A 23,722-nucleotide genomic window follows, 5' to 3' on the forward strand; every position below is an offset into this window, starting at 1 on the left:
TCATTGTGTGGACGGGTGCAGGGTTAAATCGGTATAATGCTGCTAAATTTGGTTTAAACACGTAGTGTAGACCAGGCCAAAGTAAAAACATGTTTTAAATTCTTTTTTGCAAACCTTTAAAAATAAAAAAGACGTACAGTTTATTCGTGCTACCTCAATCATACACTCATCTGATTCCGAATCATCATTATTATCATCCCTGTCTGACACACCGTTGAGCCCCAAGGCACCTTCCTGTTATTAAACACAAACATATAGCTTTGTTTAACCTCCCTTATATATGTTTATATTTATATTTCTTTCAAGATTTTATAAGTAACTTTTACCTCATCATGTTCTTTTGGTTCTACAGTTGACAACCGTTCGCTGCACACCCTGTTTGTGTCATAAGTTTCTGAATCACCACTGGTGGGGACTCTGTCGATCATTGTTTCAGCAACCTATTATTAAGCACAATCGTATAGTAACGTTTAACCTGTGGCTTACATAGATATATTTCTTTTCTTTCAAATAATTTAAGTTGGTTTTACTTCATCGTGTGCTTCTGGCTCTACACCTGTCAACCACTCGTCACACACCAGAGCAGTAATCTTGTATGGACCCGGCTTGGTTATCTGTCCAAAAAACAAAAAAATCATTTTTAAGCGCATAAATGTATTATTTTTTTCACAACTGGTAAAGCTTTCACTTGCTTTTACCATAACAACGTCGCCGTCTTTCCATGACTCGGGGTCTATCGGGTGGTTCTCGACATTGCTATACTCTGACGGTCCCTCAGTTGCCATTTCCTCATATACAGGCTCTTCTTCCATTGCTACCTATAAAAAAAACAAAAATATTTAACCATCAATATTTATAAAACATTTGTAATTTTTCATTAATTTGTTATAAAAAGGGTCTTACCTCTGCCTTCGAGTCAGCTTTCTCCAAATCCAACAAGAATTTTTTTCGCACTTGATCCTTTTTCTCTTTTACAAATGGCCGTGGTTCCATAAATTCTTCCTCTTTCAGGATGAAACATGGGGTTCGGCAATGAGCCTTTCTCGTTAGCAAAATAAGCATAAAGAGGCCTTCTCTTCTGAACATGTACTGGTGCACCCAGGGGCAATTCCGGATACTTGGCTTCTGTAGGCGTCTTGTACATGGACATGTCTTTGTGTCTACGCTCCCAATTTTAAAGCCCCACTCGCAAAAATACATGTTTTTATACACATGGCCAAATGCTCATTGGTTAGAATTTTTCAAATAACCCACTACGCAGTAGTTCATTTCTAAAAGGCTCTTGTTTATAATCTTGGGACTACAGGATTGGTTTAACAAGTGCATTCTGTGACCTAGCTGTAAAACAACCGCTGATTGGTCCACCGAAAGGAGGGGCTAGCTTCCTAGGCTCATCATCCAGAACAGCTATCATTTCACTACCGACAGTTGCTGGGGTAGGTTGTTTCGCTCCGCATGTGTTCAGTAACACAGACTCTCTTACTGCTTTATTTTTTCTCTCTTTCTATTCTTGAATAACCTGCCTTTACTGTCCTCTCTCCTTTCTTGAATAACTTACCTCTTTTTTTTCAAATTTCCTTTTTTTCTCTAAACTTTACTCAAACTTTCTTTTTCATCTTTAAACTATCTCAGTCTCTTCTTTCAACCTTTTTCTCTCAATGTACTCAAGCACAAACACACACAACACTTTCCCTAGTCAAACACACACACATTTTTTTTTCAAAATGGCCGATGGCACCAAACTTTGGCGCCAACGGAAACGGGGTGGGAAGGTGGGATATAAGCCTAAATGGGGCGTGGAAACCTGTCAAAAAATGCACTGTGATGAATGCTATCAAGCGTTATACTCCTGGTACTAGCTCAAGGAAGGCCAGCGCATATCTGACTACCCACTTTGGGAATTATACTTCCTAGCTGTAGTATAGACTTGCCCAAAATGTGTTTCTTTTCAACTAGTTGTACACCTTTGATCACTAACTTAAGCTTTTGTGCTTTCAGTTCAGTGATGCGGTGCAGTCAGACTATGTCAGCTGCTGTGCAAGTGAAAAAGGACGAGAGAGAGTGAAAGAAGAGAAGAGCAAAACTGCCATGGTTGACGCTGACTTGGCCAGGATATGGTCTTAAATGTGCCAAATGCCTTCAAACACAAACAGGAAGTGGGCCAAGCACCTGCCTGCATCATCTCTCAGACTCATAGACTTTGAGGGCAGAAGGGGCCATCATAATCATCTAGTCTGATCTGCACATCGCAGGTCACAGAACCTCACCCACCCACTCCTGTCATAGACCCCTAACTTCTGGCTGAGTTACTGAAGTCCTCAAATCATGATTTAAAGACTTCAAGTTAAAGAGAACCCACCGTTTATACTAGTTTAAACCTGCAAGTGACCTGAAGCTGGGATGAGTGTTACAAAGCCATTCAGCGTGAGTGCACACAATGTTTGTGTGGGGAACAGAGGGAGTAGAAACAGGTTTGAAAAATTATAGAACATGGCAGCTTGTTATAGTTTGCCATAGACACACAGCAGTGACAAGCAGCACTAGAGAGCCAGCGTTCCAGATGGAGGCACACTACGGCCCTTGTTCTGAAAAGTCTTACTTATATTTTAAATATAAGCATCAGGCGGAAGCTGAGAGCAGAGCTCATTTAGACCCCAATCCTGCAAAGGTTTATGTACTTGCTTAACTTTATGCTGTGTAAGTAGTTCTATCAATGGGGCTACTGTTGGAATAATTTTTATTTATGCAGGATATTACCACGACACTAATTTAAACATAAATTCCTTTATTGAATACAAAGGTTAAATGGTATTGATACAATTACTCTCATCATACCTCAAAAGCCTAAATAATAAGCAATTTATGGCCTCCAAACAGTAAACAAAACATTTATAAGCATTTGATCAAGATTCTTACAAATGGGCTAAACCCAGAGTCCTTAACCCATATTGGTTGGCTCCAACTTGCTTAGGCAGGTTGTCATAAACAGATAGTTAAGGGTTAATGCCTCTTTTACCTGTAAAGGGTTATGAAGTTCACCTAGCCTAGCTGACACCTGACCAGAGGAACCAATAGGGGGACAAAATGTTTCAAAAGGAAGGAGGGAAGTTCCCTTTGTGTTAGTTCAGTTTCAGTTTGGCTGAAGTGGAAAAGATCAAGAAATCAGCCTCTGATCAAGTAGTAAGTATTAGTGAAGGGAATAAATAGGTTTATGTTTATTTTCTTTGTAACTTGTCTTGGGGATTAGGGAATAATCAAATTGGGTATTTTTTGTGTGACTAAGTTTTTGCCCAGGGGAACAGCCTCTGTGTTTTGAATCCATTGTCTGTGAGATCAGCTTGTATGCTATCTCCCAGAGGGTTTTCTTTTACCTTTCTTATCTTTAATTAAAAGTCTTATTTTTAAGAACCTGATTGATTTTTCCTTGTGTTAAGATCCAAGGGGATTGGATCTGGACTCACCAGGAATTGGTGGGGGACAGGTGGGGGGATGGTTAAATTCTCCTTGTGTTAAGATCCAAGAGTTTGGATCAGTGTTCACCAGGAATTTGGTGAAGAAGTCTCTCAAGGCTACCCAGGGAAGGGAGTTAGTACTTGGGAGTGGTAGCAGCAAAACCAGATCTAAGCTGGTAATTCAGTTTAGGGGTTCACATGCAGGTCCCCATATCTGTACTCTAAAGTCCAGAGTGGGGGTAAAACCGATGACAAAGGTATTAGCAATGAACCCTTTAAGAGTTTACATTTTTATACCTTTAACCAGTGATATCATTGCCTTAGCTAAGGCCAGATGAAGGAATTTCTTATCTAGTCACTTATTTACTGCACCTGTTAATCATGTTTTATTTGTATTGCTTCATCTCAAACCATAAATAAAGAAAACACTGGTATTTGAAAAAGTCACTACAAGTTTAACACAACAACTCTTCTTTCCCATGATCCCATTCTTTTTGGTCATATGCATTGGGCCAATGGCTATACTAATATCCCAGCTTAATTTAAAACCATAGTTCACCCTAATCTAATGCTGGCCTATATTCCTACATTTACTTACAGTGCCTCAAGTTAAAGCACACATGTAAGTCTTTGCAGGACTGGGCCTAAGAGAGCTTGTCTTTCAGCTTCCAACAGACAATTGTATTTAAGATTATTTTTTGTTCTAATGGAAATGTTGTTCCACCATATGTACACCTTGTATTATATAATAAATACTGTATAGTATCATAATATAATATATTCTTTAAAAGTTGCTTAGTTATAGAAATGGAACCAGGTTACCATTCTGTAGATGTGGCTGCTCAGTAGAGAAATCTGCCGACCCCTTGTGCTGCATGAAGGTTCTAGGTGAAAGTCTCTGAAAGACAGGACCTGAAAAAGTTTGATGCTAGCAGCAAGAAAACACTTCACAGTGTGTTACTGGAACTTACCCAATAAACATAAAAGATCTCACAGATCATGAGGGAGATGGACAGGTATGGATTTGAAATCCTGGGCATCAGTGAGAGCAGACTGACTGGTTTTAATAAGAAGAACTTCCAGCAAGAGAAGAAACATCTAATCTATTCAGGTCATAGTGACAATGTACACTCAGAGGGACTAGCACTCATTATGACAGATTCTGTGGAAAAAACACCTAACAACTGGGAACCAGTCAACCAATGTATCATATATGTCAGATTCCAAACCAAATTCCCAAAGATGTCTATCATACAGTGCAATGCTCTGACAGAGGAACCTAGTGACAAAAATAAAGACAAGTTCTACAGCTGCCTCCTAAGTTTTTCTTCCAAATCAGGAAGACTAGGTGGAAGAGGCATTTCTACAATAAATAACAAATAAAAGAAGTGTCCAAAACAAAAGGCCTGATAGAAATGGGGGACTTAAATTACCCAGACATCTGTTGGAAAAGGAATATGGTAAAACACAAAATTTTCAGTAATTTCTTGGAATGTACTGGGGACAATTTTTTTTTTCAGAGAGTGGAGAAAGTAACCAGGAGGGCAGCCATTTGAGATTTGAGACTTGGTTCTGACCAACAGGGTGGAACTGTTAGTGAATCTAAAGGTGGAATGGGCAATTTTGGTGAAACAACTGATTTCATGTTTGTAAGAAGAGGAAAGGGCAACAGCAGCAGAATGAAGAGAATAGACTTTAAAAAATAAGACTTTAACCAACTCAGAGAACTTGTAGTTAAGGTCTTTTGGAGAGACAGTCTAAGGGAAAAGTTTTTTCCAGGAGAGCTGTCAGTTTCTGAAGGACACATTATTAAAGGCACAACTGCATATTATCCCACTGTAAAGAAAGATAGGTAAAATAGTAGGAGGTCAATATGGCTCCATTAGGAGCTCATTAATGACCTGAAAATCAAAAAAGAATCCTACAAAAAGTGGAAAGATGGACAAATTGCTAAAGAGGAGTACAGAAGAATAGAACAAGCACATAGGGACAAAATCTAAGGCTAAAGCATAAAATGAGTGACACCTAGCAAGTGACATAGAAGACAAGAAGAAGTGATTATATAAATACATTAAGATCAAGACAAAGACGAAGGAAAGTGCAGGTCCTCTACTTAGAAGGGAAGGACAGCTAATAACTGATGACATGAAGAAGTCTAAGGCCTGGTCTACACTAGGACTTTAATTCGAATTTAGCAGCGTTAATTCGAACTAACCGCTCAACCGTCCACACCAGGAAGCCATTTAATTCGAACTAGAGGGCTCTTTAGTTCGAATTTGGTACTCCACCCCGACAGGTGGAGTAACGCTAAATTCGACATGGCTAGCTCGAATTAGGCTAGGTGTGGATGCAAATCGAACTTAGTAGCTCCGGGAGCTATCCCCCAGTGCACCACTCTGTTGACGCTCTGGACAGCAGTCGGAGCTTGGATTCTCTGACCAGCCACACAGGAAATGACCCGGGAAAATTTGAATTCCTTTTCCTGTCTGGGCACTTTGAATCTGACATCCTGGCTGGACATCGGGGCGAGCTCCGCAGCACCTGCAACGATGCAGAGCTCTCCAGCAGAGGAGTCCGGCCAATCCAAGAATAGAAAGAGGTCCCCAGCATGGACAGACCGGGAAGTCCTGGATCTGATCGGTGTGTGGGGCGAGGAGTCTGTGCTGTCGGAGCTGCGCTCCAGCAAGCGGAATGCAAAGACCTTCGAGAAGGTCTCCAAAGCAATGATAGAGAAAGGATACAGCCGGGATGCAATGCAGTGCCGCGTGAAAATCAAGGACCTGAGACAAGGCTACCAAAAAGTCAGAGCGGCAAACGGACGCTCCGGAGCCCTGCCCCAGACATGCCGCTTCTACGAGGCACTGCATGCCATTCTAGGTGGGTCTGCCACCACTGCCCCACCAGTGACCGTGGACTCAGTGGATGGCATAGTGAACCTGGACAGTTCCTCCTCGATGTTCGCCGATGTGGAAGATGAGGAACGGTCTGTGGAGGACGGCGCAGGCGACAGCGAACACAATACCGCTTTCCCTGACAGCCAGGATCTCTTCATCACCCTCACAGAGATCCCCTACCAACCCTCCCCAGCCGTTAACCCGGACTCTGAATCAGGGGAAGGATCAGGCGGTAAGTGCTATAAACATGTAAACATTTATTTTTTATAAAACAGGTATAAAAACATAGAAATACTATATATAAAATTTTCCATGAAAAACTATATGAAAAGTAGGTCCACACATATAGGGATTGAACAATAATCCTCCAGGGACAATTCAAGAAAGGTCTCATTTAGGTCCTCAAAAAGCCTCCGCAGGAGGTTCCTGGGGAGAGGTGCCTTGTTGGGTGCTCCATGGAAGCACACTCTTCCGCGCCAGGACATCCTTATGTAGATGGGAATCATCGCCTCCACAAGCATGGCCGCATATGGTCCTGGTCTCTGCAGGGCTTCCCTTAGCATCCGCTCTTTGTGACTCCGAGGGACCCGCATCAGGGTGATCTCGTTCATGAAATGCTGCATCTAATTAGGGCAATTAGTGTATTGTTACTGTTGTGAATGGTTGACTTTTACTTTGCATAACAATGACCCTCGCTTAACAGCCACGTGTTGTAGGCCACATAGGAAAAGCATACATTGATCTTTCCCGTGCACTGGCGGGAGTGGCTGGAAAAGGGTCAGAGTATATGATTTCCAGATTGCCTTTAGCGGGAGGGCACAGCTATCCATTAACTGATAAGCAGAAGTACTGTAAGGCTTACCAGGACTGTCTGCTAGATGGATTCAGCTGTCTCTCCCCACTTGTCCGCTCTCCTATGCAATGCCGCAGCCAATGAGAGCGTATTCCGAAATCTCGAACTTGTCCTGAGATCTCGTGAGACTTGTTGCCCTGTATGGTCTTGTTCAGAGAAACTGACTAGACTGTGTTCACTGTTCGCAAACATGTATCTGTTCAAGAAAATCAGTTACTTTTCCCATCACACAGCTTCGGCTCTTTCCCGGACTGCCCCGGCATCCCCCTTGCAGAGGCTGGCACAGATTAGGCGGCGAAAGAAAAACACTAGGGACGAGATGTTCGCGGAACTGATGGCTTGCTCCAGAGCCGAGGCGGCAGAGCAGAGACAGTGGAGGGAGACCCTATGTCAACAGCATCGCACACACATCGAACGGGAGGACAGGTGGCGGCAGGAAGACCAGCAGGCGACTCAAATGCTGCTTGGGCTAATGAGGGAGGAAACGGACACTCTCCGGCGCCTTGTTGAAGTTATGCAGGACTGCAGGCAGGAGGACAGAGCCCCCCTGCAGTGTATCTGCAACCGCCCTCCCCCGCCAAGAAGTCCTGCCCCCCCTCACCCAAAAGTACAAGACGGCGGGGCGGTAGGGGCCGTGAGAACTGTCACTGCACCACTGCATAGCGCTAATGTACCACACACCTCTCACGCTATAAATTTGTAGAAGTGCTTCCCTTACAGGCTCACCCAGTCCCAAATCCAAGTTTCATCCCCCCAGTGTGTATTAGATTATTAAAAGCTGTTTGCTGTTAATCACTGTTTCGGTCACGTCTTTCGTGTCAGAGGATTTTTTTGTGTAAGGGGGGGGAGGGGATTTATAATTGCACGGTATAGCCTACATTACCAGGGTTCAGACTTGGGGCCATGATCAACTGCAGGGCACACACACACTGCAGTCAGTAGGCACCAGGGTCACTCTGTGTGGTGCATGCTGCCCCGGGTCATTCTGTGATCTGTATGCTTGTCCAGGGTCCTAGCGCCTGCCACCCCCTTAATGTTAAGGCACGCTGCCCTTACCATGCACTTCCACCGTAGCAACGAGCCTCTCCGCTGCCCTGAGCCCCAACAAGAGCCCTCATCCACGGACAGATACTCACCCTTCCCGCACACCCCTCACCCCTTCCTACGCCCAAACCCGCAGCCCACTGCCGTCATCCAAACCCCTATCCAAAGAAGGCACCACTCGCCCCTTCCTGCAAACCCACCCCTTCCTGCAATCCCTCCCCTTCATGCACAACCACTTGCAACCGTCCCCCACCCCAGAGACCTATGTAGGAGCAGAAGGATGTCATTCCTCTATGGAACAAGCGGTCTGTACATCAGTGCACACCGTGCCCAGCACAGTATGCGTCCATGTTTCAACACCTGAACAGAAATGCAAAGTAAAACAAAGATTTATTAATAATGAGTGTAACAATTAATTTGCTTTAAAACGTGCTTTGGAAGTGGGGGAAACTTGGAGAACGGGGTATGTAACCGCAGATCGAAATCGACACATACAGACACAGGCCCAGGGTCAGTTTCTCTTGAAAGCAAGTGGAGAGTCATAGGTTACCCTGCTCTCTGAGGAAACTTGCTTTCAAAGCCTCCCGGATACACAGCGCTTCCCGCTGGGATATTCTCTCGGCACGGGTGTCTGGCTGAGCGTAAACTGCAGCCAGGCGATTTGCCTCAACCTCCCATCCGGAAAAAAAGGTCTCGCCCTTGCTCTCACAGAGATTGTGTAGCACACAGCAAGCAGCAATAACTACGGGGATATTCTTTTCGCTGATGTCCGAGCGAGTCAGTAAGCTCCACCATCTCCCCTTGAGACGTCCGAAAGCACACTCCACCACCATTCTGCACTTGCTCAGCCAGTAGTTGAAGAGTTCCTTCTCTCTGTCCAAGGCGCCTGTATAGGGCTTCATGAGCCAGGGCATTAGCGGGTAGGCTGGGTCCCCGAGGATCACTGTAGGCATCTGCACATCCCCAACCGTTATTTTGTGGTCCGGGAAGAAACTACCTGCCTGGAGGCGTTTAAACAGACCAGAGTTCCTGAACACAGCGCGTCATGAACCTTGCCCGCCCACCCAATGAAGATGTTGGTAAAACGTCCCCTATGGTCTACCAGTGCTTGCAGCACCATAGAAAAGTAGCCCTTTCGGTTAATGTACTCGCTGGCCTGGTGGGCTAGTGCCAGGATAGGGATGTGAGTCCCATCTATAGCCCCACCGCAGTTTGGGAATCCCATCGCGGCGAAGCCATCTATGATGTCCTGGACGTTTCCGAGAGTCACTACCTTTGAGAGAAGTTGCTCAACGATTGCGTGGGCTACTTCAATCACAGCAACCCCCACGGTAGATTTGCCCACGCCAAAGTGGTTCGCTACTGACCGGTAGCTGTCTGGCGTTGCAAGTTTCCAGAGGGCTATGGCCACTCGCTTCTGCACACTCAGGGCTGCTCGCATCCGGGTGTCCTGGCGCTTCAGGGCAGGGGACAGCAAGTCACAGAGTTCAAGGAAAGTGCCCTTACGCATCCTGAAGTTTCGCAGCCACTGTGATTCATCCCAGACCTGCAGCACTATGCGGTCCCACCAGTCCGTGCTTGTTTCCCGGGCCCAGAATCGCCGTTCCACACCATGAACTTGACCCATTGCCACCATGATCTCCACGGCGCGGCGTAACCTGCTTTGTGAGAGGTCTGCGCCACTCTGTGAATTCCTGTCCTCACCGCGCTGCCGGAGCCTCCTCGCCCGATTTCTCAGCAGCTGATTGTGGAAGAGGTGGACGATAAGGTGCGAGGAGTTGACAACGGCCATAAGTGCAGCGATGATCGCAGCGGGCTCCATGCTCGCAGTGCTGTGGCGTACGCGCTGTAACTGACAAGAGAAGGGCGCGAACAGATTTCCCGCCGGAGCTTTCAGGGAGGGAGGGCGTGATTGACGGTTCAATGACAACAGTTACCCAAAAGCACCCTCGACACATTTTTCCCCCAGGAGGCATTAGGAGCTCTACCCAGCATTCCAATGGGCAGCGGGGACTGCGGGAACTGTGGGATAGCTTCCCACAGTGCACCGCTTCCAAAGTCGACGCCAGCCCCGTTACTGTGGACTCAGAAATTCGAATTAGTGTATTTACTGTGGATACACAAATTCGACTTCATAAGGTCGAATCCACAAATTCGACTTAAGTAGATTCGAAATAGTCTTGTAGTGTAGACAAGGCCTAAGATGTTTAATGCTTATTTTTGCTTCAGTCTTCACTAAAAAGGGTAATGGTGACCAGATACTCAACACAATTAATATTAACAACAAGGAGGAAGGAACATAAGCCAAAATAGGGAAGGAACAGGTTAAAGGATGTTCAGATCTGTTAGATGTATTCAAGTCAGCAGGGCCTGATGAAATTCAAATGTACTTAACAAACTAGCTGATCCAATCTTGAAACGGTTAGCAATTATCTTCAAGAACTCATGGAGGACAGTTGAGGTCCCAGATGACAGGAGAAGGGAAAAACAGTACCTGTCTTTAAAATGGGGAACAAAGATGACCCAGGGAATTATAGACCATTCCACCTAACTTCAATACCTGAAAAGATATTAGAACAAATTATTAAAGAATCAATATGTAAGCACCAGAGAGATAATGGTGTTATAAGTAATAGCCAGCATGGATTTGTCAAGCAGAAATCATGCCAAACCAATGTCATTTCCTTCTTTGATGGGTTACTGGTCATGGGAATAGGGGAGAAACAGTAGACAGAATATATCTTGATTTTAGTAAGGCTTTTGACTCAGTCCCACATGACATTCTCATAAGCAAACTACAGAAATATGATCTAGATGAAATTACTTACAGGTAGGTGCATAACTGATTGAAAGCCTGCATTTAAAGAGCAGTTATCAATGGTTGGCTATCAGATGCGAAGGGCATTCTAATGGGGTTCCACAGAAATAAATTGTGGGTCCAGGACTGTTCAATATTTTCATTATGACTTGGATAACGGAGTGGAGAGTCTGCTTATAAAATGTGCAGATGATACCAAGCTGGGTGGGTCTGCCAGCACACTGGAGGACAGGATTAAAATTCAAAACTATCTTGACAAATTGGAGAATTGGTCTGAATTCATCAAGATGACATTCAATAAAGATAAATCCAAACTACTTCGTTTCAGAAGGAAAAAAAATCAAATGCACAACTACAAAATGAGGAATAACTGGCTAAGTAGCAGTACTACTGAAAAGGATCTGGTGGTTATAGTGGATCACAAATTGAAAAGCACTGAAAGGAACTCTGAATGCTAAGACCAAGGAAATAGTGAAGAAAAAAAAATAGAACAAGAATGCAGACAAAGCAGCGAAAAGCAATGCAAGGAAAGATTAATGGAGATGTGCTGCAGACCGGGCAGCTGAAGCTGAAGCTTCTGCTCTTCTAGGAAACCAAAGAGTCAGTAAAATCAGTAAAATAGTGTGTGGAAACCTCAAAAAAGGAAATGGGCCAATACAAATCCAAGACTGAGAAATGCTTACAACTGAGGTAGGAAAAAAGGAACAGGTTGGCCTAGCATTTCAAAGACAGACCTACATGCAAATCTGATCAACTTGATATTAACATTGGTCCCATAGAGATGTCAGAAGCACAAGCTGCAATCAAGAGCTGAAAGACAACAAAGTGGTGGGAGATAATCAAACCACAGCAGAAATGCCCATGGGCCATGTCTCCTGGCTGCAGGACAGATGCTCCCTGGGTTACGCAAGGCCTGAGTTACACAAATCTGCACTTATGGAAAAAGCTGGAGGATGGTTGTGGGGTTGGGGTTTTTTTTTTTTTTTGCATCATGCTCGGATATATGTTTCCGACTTACGCAAGGCATTCCGGAATGGAACTATTGTATAAGTTGGGGAGTGTCTGTACTTCAACACCCCCACCCCCACCGGGAGATGCAAAATACTGTTGAGGACTTTCCTTTTGAGGGACCCAAGTTGTTTAGTTCTCTCCAAGACACTACAACCTCTGGGCAGTTATAAACCTGAAGCAAAAGGAAAATACAGAAGGTTGCAGAAGGCTCAATGATTTCTTCTGGTCCACTACCTGCTGTGCCACCAGGAGAAAACCCAGACTCCCTAAGAAAGGACCCATCTCTTCAGGAACCTCACAACCACCAACAACCTCAAAATGTCAATTTTGACCCCCTGGTCAAGGGTCACAAACTACCTGCTCCAGATCTTATGTTGTACCAGCGCCCTGCTTTCACTTGTATGATGATCGTCGTTCCCATTTTCTACCTTCCTAGGAGCTCATCACCTCAGACAGATGGTTCCTGAAGCTGGTTTCCACCGGCTATTCCATTCAATTCAGCTCTTACCACCCCCTCCACCTCCTCTCTGTCCCTCTTCAGGGACCCTTCTCACAAGGATCTCTTGAAACAGGAGGTACAATCCCTCCTAATGCTGGGGTGATTGAACCCGTTCTACTGGACTTCATTCAAAAAGGGTGCTATTCTTGTTACTTCTTGGTCCCTAAGAAAAATGGGGGGAGAGAAAGAGGGGGAGACCAATTCTGGACCTCAGGACTTTAAACACCTTTGTCCACTCTCAACAGTTCAGAATGGTAACCCTAGCAACAATAATTCCCTCTCAGATTCAGGAGGTTGGTTTATTTCCGTCAACCTTCAGAATGCTTATTTTCATGTTGCCAGTCATTCCTCACACAAGTACTTTCTATAAGTTGTGGCAGGCAGGGACCACTACCAATATCCTGTCCTACCCTTTGACCTCTCCACTGCCCCAAGGGTGAAGTTCTCTTTACCAGAGTTCTGTTGGCCACAGTAACCTATCTTTCCCAGACAGACATAATTGTCTTCTCCTGCCTGGATAATCGGCTCCTCAAAGTCTGCTTACTTCTCAAAGTGCAGCTAGCAACCAGCAAGGCCCTGCTCTGTTTCATTCTCTGGGTCTCCACCTCAGAGTGGGAAAGTCTACCCTAAAACTCTCACAATGTATAGACTTTATCACGGCCACACTAGATTCCTCTTCCATCAGAGTGTACTTACCCAAGGACAGATTTACCATTTTTTACTTATTAATTAACTCAGAGTATGTATTAATACGGGGGGCGGGCGTGGGGAACAGCTGTGCATCTCTCTCTCTCAGTGTTATAGAGGGCGAACAATTTATGAGTTTATCCGCTTTATACAGAGTATAACAGATTTATTTGGGGTTTGGACCCCATTGGGAACTGAGTACCTGGGTGTTGGAGACAGGAACACTTCTTAAGCTGTTTTCAGTTAAGGTTGCAGCTTTTAGGGGATGTGGTTCAGCCCTGGGTCTGTGTTTGCAGCAGGCAAGCATGTCTGGCTCAAACAAGGCTGTTACCAGCTTTGCCCGTTACTTTGGGGCATGCTCATTTATTCGGGTTACTCTTCTAGGGGGAGGCCAGCGTTGTTCTGTAATTCTATCAATGTTCTGCTTGGGTCACTTGTGTTTGTATATGGAGCTCTACTTCTCCCTTCTGCAAGTCCCCTCCCAATGGAGCTATCCTGCAGGACCTTGGTTCCCTCGGGCTGGGTTTCTCCAGCCCCAGAACCGGATGAACACACACATCCACACACACATTAACAGAGCAAGTCTGAGCGGACTGGGTCAATCAGCACTGTCAAGCTGACCCCTTATATGTCTTTGGACTCACTGGGCTGGAGGAAGCAGCACTTTCAAGCTGCCTCTCCTTATCTGCCCCTGGGCTCCATGGACTGGGTCAAGCAGCACTTTCAAGCTGTTACTTTTATGCGTCCCAGATTCAGCACGTCCCTATCCCCACTCTCACATCACACTTTGTACTGGCAGTAACCTACCTGATGAGCGATCCCCACAGTATTTTGGACGCTGCAGGGATCTTTAGCTTAGGTGAAAGAAGCGTTGCTGTAGATTGAATGGGGGAAAGCTAAAAACACAAAAGAGTAAAGTTCAGCAAGCGAGAGGGAAGCAACCAACTTAACCATAAAAGTTATTTATTGAATAATAGTGATAACTACACAAGGACTAAACCAACATAACATACATTATTGAAGGTTAATACCTAAGGTAGAAAGGAAAACAGAGAGAGAGAAAGAGAGAGAAGGGGATCTCACTGCTCCCTGAAGCTTGAAGTGGTCGGGTTTCCCAGGTGATGGTGGTAGCAGAGGAGACAGGAAGAGTCCCCAGCAGAGTCCCCACCACAATCAATCAGGAGAATATGGAGTCCCAGTAGAACTGATGCATAGTTTGGATCTAAGCATCAGAACCCTGACTGGAGGGTGAGTAGGGATTTTTGTAGAGAAAATACAATGGTTCAAGGGAGAACACTAGATTTGTTTATGGGTAAACTGATGACTCAAGGGTTTTCTTTAGGCTAGACAATAGGACCTGATCACTCTTGGCTATGGGTGGTGTTTTCTTCCAGGGAGCTCACAATGAAACTAGGCTGCTTCAGTATTTTGGATATCAATCAAGGATTCATTACTAGAATTAGTCTCATAATTGCTGAGCTGGGAGTGTGCAGGCGTAGGTTCATTAGCATCTGGAGCAGAGATTCCCAGGATGCAGTGCTTCCCTGCTTTTTCTGGTCCCAGAGTTTGGTGCGGTTCTGTGTTCTCCATTCCGTATGCAAATGGAGATGTCTCCCTGTCCCATCTTTCATGCAGATGAGGCTAGGGGAGTTGTCTCTGTTCTTCATTCTGTATGTTAATAGAGATGTCTTAATCTTGTCACCCTTGTCAGGAGGAGTCTAGGTGTGTCTCCCAACGCCCTTCACTGCTCTCTTTTTTCCTCTGATGGGTTTTGGTTTAAGCAGAGGTTGGGGGTGGGGGGTGTTTTTCATGAGTCAGGCTGGTTACTACACCCTGGTTCCCCAAGAACACAGAGCTGACTGGTATCAAGGCAAGGTACTGGACTCCCAAGCTGGCAGGGAAAATGGGCTTAGGGGTAGTCTCAGCACATCAGGTGGCAGCTCCCAAGGGGGTTTCTGTGATCCAACCCATCACAGCGTGACAAAGCATCACCCTTAATATGAGACATACATGGACCAGGTTATAAAAACCAATATTTTGTGGTTAATATTTTCAATTCTTCACCCACAAAATGTAAAAAGGACAATCTCTTCTTCAAATTTCAGATTAGAAGGGATGATTGAGGCTGGCTATCCTAGAGGGAAAGAATCAATATTGCCTGGGCCAGCCTGTGTTTTCCCGTCATTTCTATTGGATGCTTTTTAAAGTGGAATTTTAACTTTGAATTTTCATGTTGTCAAAAATTTGTCAGAGGTGGCTTTTTTTAAAGAAGAAGTTGCTGGTATATTTGCAGACTCTTAAATATGTCTTACAGATGTCTCTTTCCTTGCAATATGAAGCAATTTTTATAAGATGTACACCAAATATTTTTCGAAATGTTTATTATATATTTGCCAGTATTACAATACATTTCACCTAGTTGTAGGACAAAACATAAGATCTCGGTAGACCTTTTGTCTCCAGGATCTCAGCTGGAAATATTTTCCAAGAGAGAGACTGATATTATAAAAAGGAGGAATAAACACCACAAGGCACCTCCACCTCCTCTCCAGGCCCATCACATTCACCACATCTGAAGCAACAAGACAAAGGAAGTATTCGCTGGATTCTTGGGAGAAGGGGTCCTGACCTAAGAAATTTGGTCAGTGAGACTGCTGAAGTATGTGGGGAGAAGACACTTAATCTAATGTAGCTTCTTAAGTAAGGCATCAGTAAACATTTTATCTCTATTTTTCTTGTAACCATTTCTGACTTTTATGCCTCATTACTCGTACTCATTTAAAATCTTCTTTTATTGTTCTATCTAACCCAGTGTATTTAAATTGAAGCGTTTGGGAAATTCTACTTGGAGTGGCAAGTTATGAGCGTATTATTAATTAGTAAGTATTAATTATTATTATTCTGCATTATTATTTCTGTGGGAACTTTAGAATTAGTTCAACAGCTAAAGTGAATTTTAAGCTACTCCATGAATAGGGAGATTTCCTAGTATGGATGCTGCTGAAAGAAATCTGAGCTAGCTCTATTACTGCCATAATACAATGAACTTTTACAGTTAACAGTATCCGCAAAAAAAACAGGAGTACTTGTGGCACCTTAAAGACTAACAAATTTATTTGAGCATGAGCTTTCGTGAGCTAAAGCTCACTTCTTCGGATGAAGAAGTGAGCTTTAGCTCACGAAAGCTCATGCTCAAATAAATTTGTTAGTCTTTAAGGTGCCACAAGTACTCCTGTTTTTTTTTACAGTTAAGTGACTGCTTTGAGATTCAGAAATGTGCTGATCTGCAGCCTGCCCAGGTGCCCGAAGGATTCATTTCTTTCTTTCAAAAGGAGCAGAGACCTGAAAAGAGAAACATGTCACAATTGTCATTTTAAGAATAAAGAGTTTCAAATTTGATGTTCGATTGCCACTGGTCAACAATAACTTGCTAATACTGCAAAACCTGGGCGAAAATCATTGTGCTGTGCTGGTTACACTCCCAATGCTAGTATGGCATAGCACCAAGAGTGTGCATGGCCCCATGATATTAGCACTTGTGCAACAAACAGACCCAGGAATTGAAGAGGAATTAGGTAACTTCATTTCTGTGAATAAGGGATGTCCCAGGTTCAGAGACAACTGCAACTTTGATCCCACTCCTGGTCTTCCTCGAGGGTGCCCACTTAAGGTTCAGGCTCCCAGCCATCACCTCCCTCGGGCTGAAACCTGTGTCTCTCTCCCACCAAACTGAGGTTAGGTATTTCAGTGCCACTGCACTTCACTTGATTTCTCCAGCAGGTATGCCTGGAATCCAGCACTTGTGGTTAACCTTTCTCGAGGGGCAACAACAACATATACCTGTTACCAACCAGTCTTCCAAAAGCAAAGCACCTTTGTTGCTAGGGTGAAAGCATTACAGAGGAAACATATACAAAACAACAACAGTCCCGATACACATGCTAAAAGCTTACCAGAAGTCACCCTCAGTCTTATGGGGTCCTGTAGTGGGGCGGACTGCCCCACTCCCTGTGAGAATGGGCTGTGGCAGGCCAGGGCGCCTGCGCAGACAAGGCTTATTGTGAGCCAATCAGAGAGGGGCTTATTGTGAGCCAATCAGGGCCCAGATTAGAGACAGCCAATCAGGGCCAGGCTCAGGGGTATATAAGGGCTGCCCAGAGCAGGAGCAGGCAGTCTGTTCCAGGCCTTCGACAGGGGAAGGTCAGTCTCCAAGAGAGGAGACTAGCACCGCAGACAGCGCAGTGTTGGTCAGGCTCGGGGAGGCTAGGGAGCTTGAACCCGTAGCCTGCCAGGCTGCAGGCCCCTGAAGGGAAGGGCCTAGCGGGTGCAAGGGGCCGTAGGGGAAGCGGCCCAGGGAAACAGACAGCGGAAGGGGAGAGAAGGACAGCGAGGCTGACGCCAGAGGGTCCCTGGGCCGGGACCCAGAGTAAAGGGCGGGCCTGGGTCCCCCCCTTCACCCTTTGCAGTGCACCCAGCCATTGGCTGTAGGGAGCGGCCATCTTGCTATGCCAGATCCCTGACAGGAAGGATTAGACTCAGAGGCCGATTGCACATAGTGACTGGGGTGTGAGACTGCTGAGCACTGACCCCCCCCCCGGAAGGGGGTGCAGATGGACTAAGGGGCACTGCCGGAGGGCAGTGGCCTCGAAGAGGACGCCGCCGAGCACGCAGCAACGCGGGTCCAGAGATAACAGAGGACAGAACGACGGACGGGACATCACCAGCCTGCAGAGGGCGCTCCAACACTGGAACAGAGCTAATTCCCGGAGTCACCAGGAGGAGGCGCCGCAGGGGTGAGTCCCAACCCGTTACAGGTCCTCTTCAGCCCAAGTCTTTCCAACCCTTCTGCAAGGGTCGGTGCCCCCTTGGGCAGAAAGCCCTGTCCATTTGCTGGATCAAAACAAGACAAAAGAAGGCTGGATCATTTCAGATTCAGCATTTTGATGCCAAAAGCCCTTTCCTTATCTGTTGGTCTCTGGAAAACCCTGTTGGTGCCAGTACATTCAGACCTCCCCAGGAGCTGGGACCTCTCTGGATGTTTTTACAGCCTGAGTGATTCACTTCAATGACCACCAACCTCCACTGATTGTAGTTCCTGAAGCAGGTGAGGTGACTTCTCCCCTCAGAGTTGCATACAATCCTTGGCCCATAGTGATACATAAACCATTCACAACCTTAATACAATATGGTCCCCAAAGATGCTGCATCCGGTTGCAATCTCTGTCACAGTGACGACTGATACTAATAAATGATTTGTTTCCCAACCCTACAAACATTTAGGATTAAGGCCTTAATCCCTCTGCAATGTCTTTGTACTCTTGAATCACTCCCATTACTCCCTGCAAGTCCAGGGGCTCACTAATTCCAGTGCAGGCTTCCTGCTTTCCCTATAGTGAAGGAGAGTCTCTCTTTGGCTAAGTGCTCTTTAAAGTCTCTCAAAACTCTCCAAATGCCCGTTGTTACATTCAGCTGCCATATTTTATCTTCCTTTCTATTGGGTTCATTGGAGTTGGAAGTCGGCTTGTTTAGTTTGAAAAACCTCTTGATTCTTGCCATTTAACCCTTCCTGCTTCCTTTCTGGTTTATGCACGCCTTCTGCAGCTCTGTGGAATAGGTGAGTAACCTCCATGCTGAATCTAAGGATTGTAATTCCCTCACTTTTAGCTGTAGGGTCTTTACTGTGAGCGTCCCCATTTTTAACAACCTCACTCCCTCCAAATGTCAGTGTCATCAGGATAGTTCTGGCAGAATCTCTTCCCTAAAGATGTTACATGCAGTGTTGTGGTCACTGAACCAACTTCTTTCAGTCAACTAGGACTAAATTGAGAACAGCCTTTCCACTCATGTCTCCTGGAACTGGCATTTAAGGTTACAGAAATGTCCAATCCCCTTGTGTTGTTTTTATGATTATATTACAATAGCACCTAGAGGCCTCAACCAGGCTGGAGCCTTATCATTCTCTCTGGAACTCTAAGCAAGGACATGCCATAATGAGCTTTGTATCTCTCTGGCCATTTTAAGTTTAGCTAGGCGAAGAAGAAGCTTTCAGCAAGAGTTGCTTTAACTGAAAAATAGAGACCTCAATGTACAGAGTAGAGATTCTGTTTCAGCATAAACCCCTGATGGCTTGGGGGAATTAACTCTTCATCTCCCATTGACACCTATGGCGTGTCTGAAACTCACTCTTTAGAAGGGGCTGAATTTCCTTGTTAAATTATGGTCCTTGGGTCAGGAAATAAATGTCAGACTCCACAGTCCCCTTGCTCCACAGCAGAGCTCCCACAGATGCAATGGGAGGTGGCACAGAGCTCCAGGGTAGATGGTGGCCTTTAAGTAGATACCAACCAATGAAAAGTTCTGTTATTATTTCTTCAGTATCTTCCTGTCACATTCAGTATCACTCACTGGGTACATCTCCTCTCCTTTAGGACTCGTTCTTATTTCTGCCCTTTGTTTATCTCCCCCCCTTCACTGTCTGTGTGTCTCCTCTTTTTTCCTTGTATATTTCTTTCCCTGTATTAACTCCCTGTGACCGTCTGTACCTCAAAATAGCACCCTGGAACGCCTGTATTTACCACTGTGATATAATTATGCTATGCTTTGTACAAAATATGCCTTGTGAGGTATCATTTAAAAAGTCTTGATCTGTTGACCATTACTATCCTGTTGAAGGTATGTACTATCATGGCATGTGTAGACAACTCCTGCCTCCTGATACTGTATGGGCACAATGTAAAGGGGAGGACACATGACTGCTCTATATGTCGCCTCTTTGGGAGGACCTTCCAGTCCTCCCTGGGTAATTCCTGGGGTCACAGGAGCAGGGAGCATGTGCCTCTGGGCCCGCTGGGGCCAACTCCGGCCCCAGCTAGGCAGAAGCCTGGGAACCTGCTCCCAGCACCTTCCCCAGCGACCTCCCAGCATGCAACCAGCCAGGGACTGCTGCTCTCTCCCCACCCCACTAGAGTTACCTGCAGGAAGGGGTCTCTGTCCCTCTCCCACTATGCCTCCCCTCAGCACATTTGCCTGCTCTCAGTGGCAGCAGGACCCGGGCGGGGAGCAGTATGCAGCCACTTCTCAAGCAGCTGAAGGTGGCTGCTAAGGGTCACTGCTCTGTGCAGAGAGCCTGGCTGAGGAGCCTGGCCCCTCATCTCGCCATCTGGGCCCACTGTCAGGAATAGGGAGCGAGTGAGCCAAAAAAGTCCTGGGGGGCAGAGAGACCTCTGGCTCGCTCAGCCCCTGTTCCCAGCAATCAGGCCCAGGCGGGAAGCACAGAGCATTGGAGCGGCAGGCATGAGAAGTGGCTGGTCCTGCCCCTTCCACTCCCTGCCGTCCCCACTGCCAGGGGCCAAGCATGCTGGGAGGCAGGCAGAGCCCCTCTCCCTACCTCCCCAGCACACCAAGCAGAAATCTGGGGGGCACTTGACCCCACATGCCCCTTGTACACATCATCTATGAAATTTGTATGTGAAGTTAGGAAGTATTGCTATATGTTTGTTACTAAGGGTACGTCTACATTACAAGACTATTTCGAATCAACTTAATTCGAATTTGTGGAATCGACCTTATGAAGTCGAAATTGTGTATCCACACTAAATACACTAGTTCGACTGTGTGAGTCCACAGTAACGGGGCCAGTGTCGACTTTGGAAGCGGTGCACTGTGGGAAGCTATCCCACAGTTCCCGCAGTCCCCGCTGCCCATTGGAATCCTGGGATTTCCCCCCAATGCATGCTGGGGGGAAAAATGTGTTGAGGGTGGTTTTGGGTAACTGTCATCATTGAACCGTCACTCCCGCCCTCTCTCCTTGAAAGCGCCGGCGGGAAATCTGTTCGCGCCCTTCTCTGGTCGGTTACAGCTCGGACGCCACAGCACTGCGAGCATGGAGCCCGCTGCGATCATCGCTGCACTTATGGCCGTTGTCAACTCCTCGCACCTTATCGTCCACCTCTTCCACAGTCAGCTGCTGAGAAATCGGGCGAGGAGGCTCCGTCAGCGCGGTGAGGACAGGAAGTCACAGAGTAGCGCAGACCTCTCACAAAGCAGGGTACGCTGCGCAGTGGAGATCATGGTGGCAATGGGTCACGTTCATGGTGTGGAACGGCGATTCTGGGCCCGGGAAACAAGCACGGACTGGTGGGACCGCATAGTGCTGCAGGTCTTGGATGAATCACAGTGGCTGCGGAACTTCAGGATGCGTAAGGGCACTTTCCTTGAACTCTGTGACTTGCTGTCCCCTGCCCTGAAGCGCCAGGACACCCGGATGCGAGCAGCCCTGACTGTGCAGAAGCGAGTGGCCATAGCCCTCTGGAAACTTGCAACGCCAGACAGCTACCGGTCAGTAGCGAACCACTTTGGTGTGGGCAAATCTACCGTAGGGCTTGCTGTGATTCAAGTAGCCCACGCAATCGTTGAGCAACTGTTCTCAAAGGTAGTGACCCTGGGAAACGTCCAGGTCGTCATAGATGGCTTCGGCGCAATGGGATTCCCAAACTGCGGTGGGGCTATAGATGGCACTCACATCCCTATCCTGGGACCGGCCCACCAGGCCAGCGAGTACATTAACCGAAAGGGCTACTTTTCTATGGTGCTGCAAGCACTGGTGGACCATAGGGGACGTTTTACCAACATCTACGTGGGGTGGCCGGGCAAGGTTCATGACGCGCGTGTGTTCAGGAACTCTGGTCTGTTTAAACGCCTCCAGGCAGGTAGTTTCTTCCCGGACCACAAAATAACGGTTGGGGATGTGCAGATGCCTACAGTGATCCTCGGGGACCCAGCCTACCTGCTAATGCCCTGGCTCATGAAGCCCTATACAGGCGCCTTGGACAGTGAGAAGGAACTCTTCAACTACCGGCTGAGCAAGTGCAGAATGGTGGTGGAGTGTGCTTTCGGACATCTCAAGGGGAGATGGCGGAGCTTACTGACTCGCTTTGACCTCAGCGAAAAAAATACCCCCGTTGTTATTGCTGCTTGCTGTGTGCTCCACAATCTCTGTGAGAGCAAGGGGGAGACCTTTATGGCTGGATGGGAGGTTGAGGCCAATCGCCTGGCTGCTGATTACGCTCAGCCAGACAGCCGTGCTGATAGAAGATCCCAGCGGGAAGCGCTGTGCATCCGGGAGGCTTTGAAAGATAGGTTCCTCGGAGAGCAGGGTAACCTATGACTCTCCAGTTGATTTACAGAGAAGCTGAACCTGAGCCTGTTTCAGTGACTGACTTCGATCTGCGGTTACATACCCCGTTCTCCTGGTTTCCCCCCTTCCAACACACGTTTTAAAATAACTTTAATGGAACACTGATTATTAATAAAGTTTTCTTTAATTATGAATTCCTGTTCAAGGGTTGAAACATGGACGTGGACTGTGGTGGGTACGGTGTGCACTGATGTCCAGACCGCTTCTACACTAGAGGAATGACAGGCTCCTGCTCCTACAGCGGTCTCTGGGGGGAGGACGGTTGCAGATGGGTGTGCAGGAAGGGGTGGGTTTGCAGGAAGGGGTGAGGGGTGCCATCTTTGGGACGGAGTTTGGATGCAGGCTCTGGACTGGGGGTTGGGGCGTAGGAAGGGGTGAGGGGTGTGTGGGAAGGGTGAGTATGTGTCCGTGGATGATGGCTCTTGCTGGGGCTCAGGGCATCGGAGAGGCTCGTGGCTAGGGGGGAAGGGCATGGTAAGGGCAGCCTGCCTTGCCATTTGTGGATGTCAGGCGCTAGGACCCTGGAGCAGCATACACCTCACAGACTGACCCGGGGCAGCATTCACCTCCCAGAATAACCCTAGTGCCTAGTGACTGCAGTCTGTATGTGTCCTGCTGTTGATCCTGCCCCCAAGTCTGTACCCTGGTAATGGAGGCTGTCCTATGCAATTAAAAAAACCCCTCCCCCCCTTCACACAAAGTCTTCTGACAAGGAAAACGTGACAGAAACAGTGAATAACAACAAACTACTTTTAATACTCAACTACACAGTGGGGGGATGAAACTTGGATTTGGGACTGGGTGATCCAGGAAGGGAAGCACTTCTCACACTTTAGGGAATGAGAGCTGTTTGGTACATGAGCGCTCTGCTGGGGTGGAGTGACAGTTTTCACGGCCCCTAGCACCCCTCCTTCTTGTGATTTTTGGTGAGGGGGGGACAGGACTTTGTGGCGGGGGAAGGCGGTTGCAGATACAGTTCAGGGGGGCTCTCTGCTCCTGCCTGCGGTCCTGCAGAACATCTACAAGGCGCCGGAGCGTGTCCGTTTGCTCCCTCATTAGCCCAAGCAGCGTTTGAGTCGCCTGCTGGTCTTCCTGCCGCCACCATGACCTCCATGACTTTAAGATTAAGCTAGATAAGTTTATGGAGAGGATGGTATGATAGGATAACGGGCTTAGTCAATAGGTCAATTAAGTGCCACACTGGTAAATAGTACAATGGGTCAATGATATGATATTCTTAACCTTTTTCCAGAGGGTATGGCTGGAGA

Source organism: Mauremys mutica, chromosome 4, assembly GCF_020497125.1.
Source record: "Mauremys mutica isolate MM-2020 ecotype Southern chromosome 4, ASM2049712v1, whole genome shotgun sequence".
NCBI lineage: Eukaryota > Metazoa > Chordata > Testudines > Geoemydidae > Mauremys > Mauremys mutica.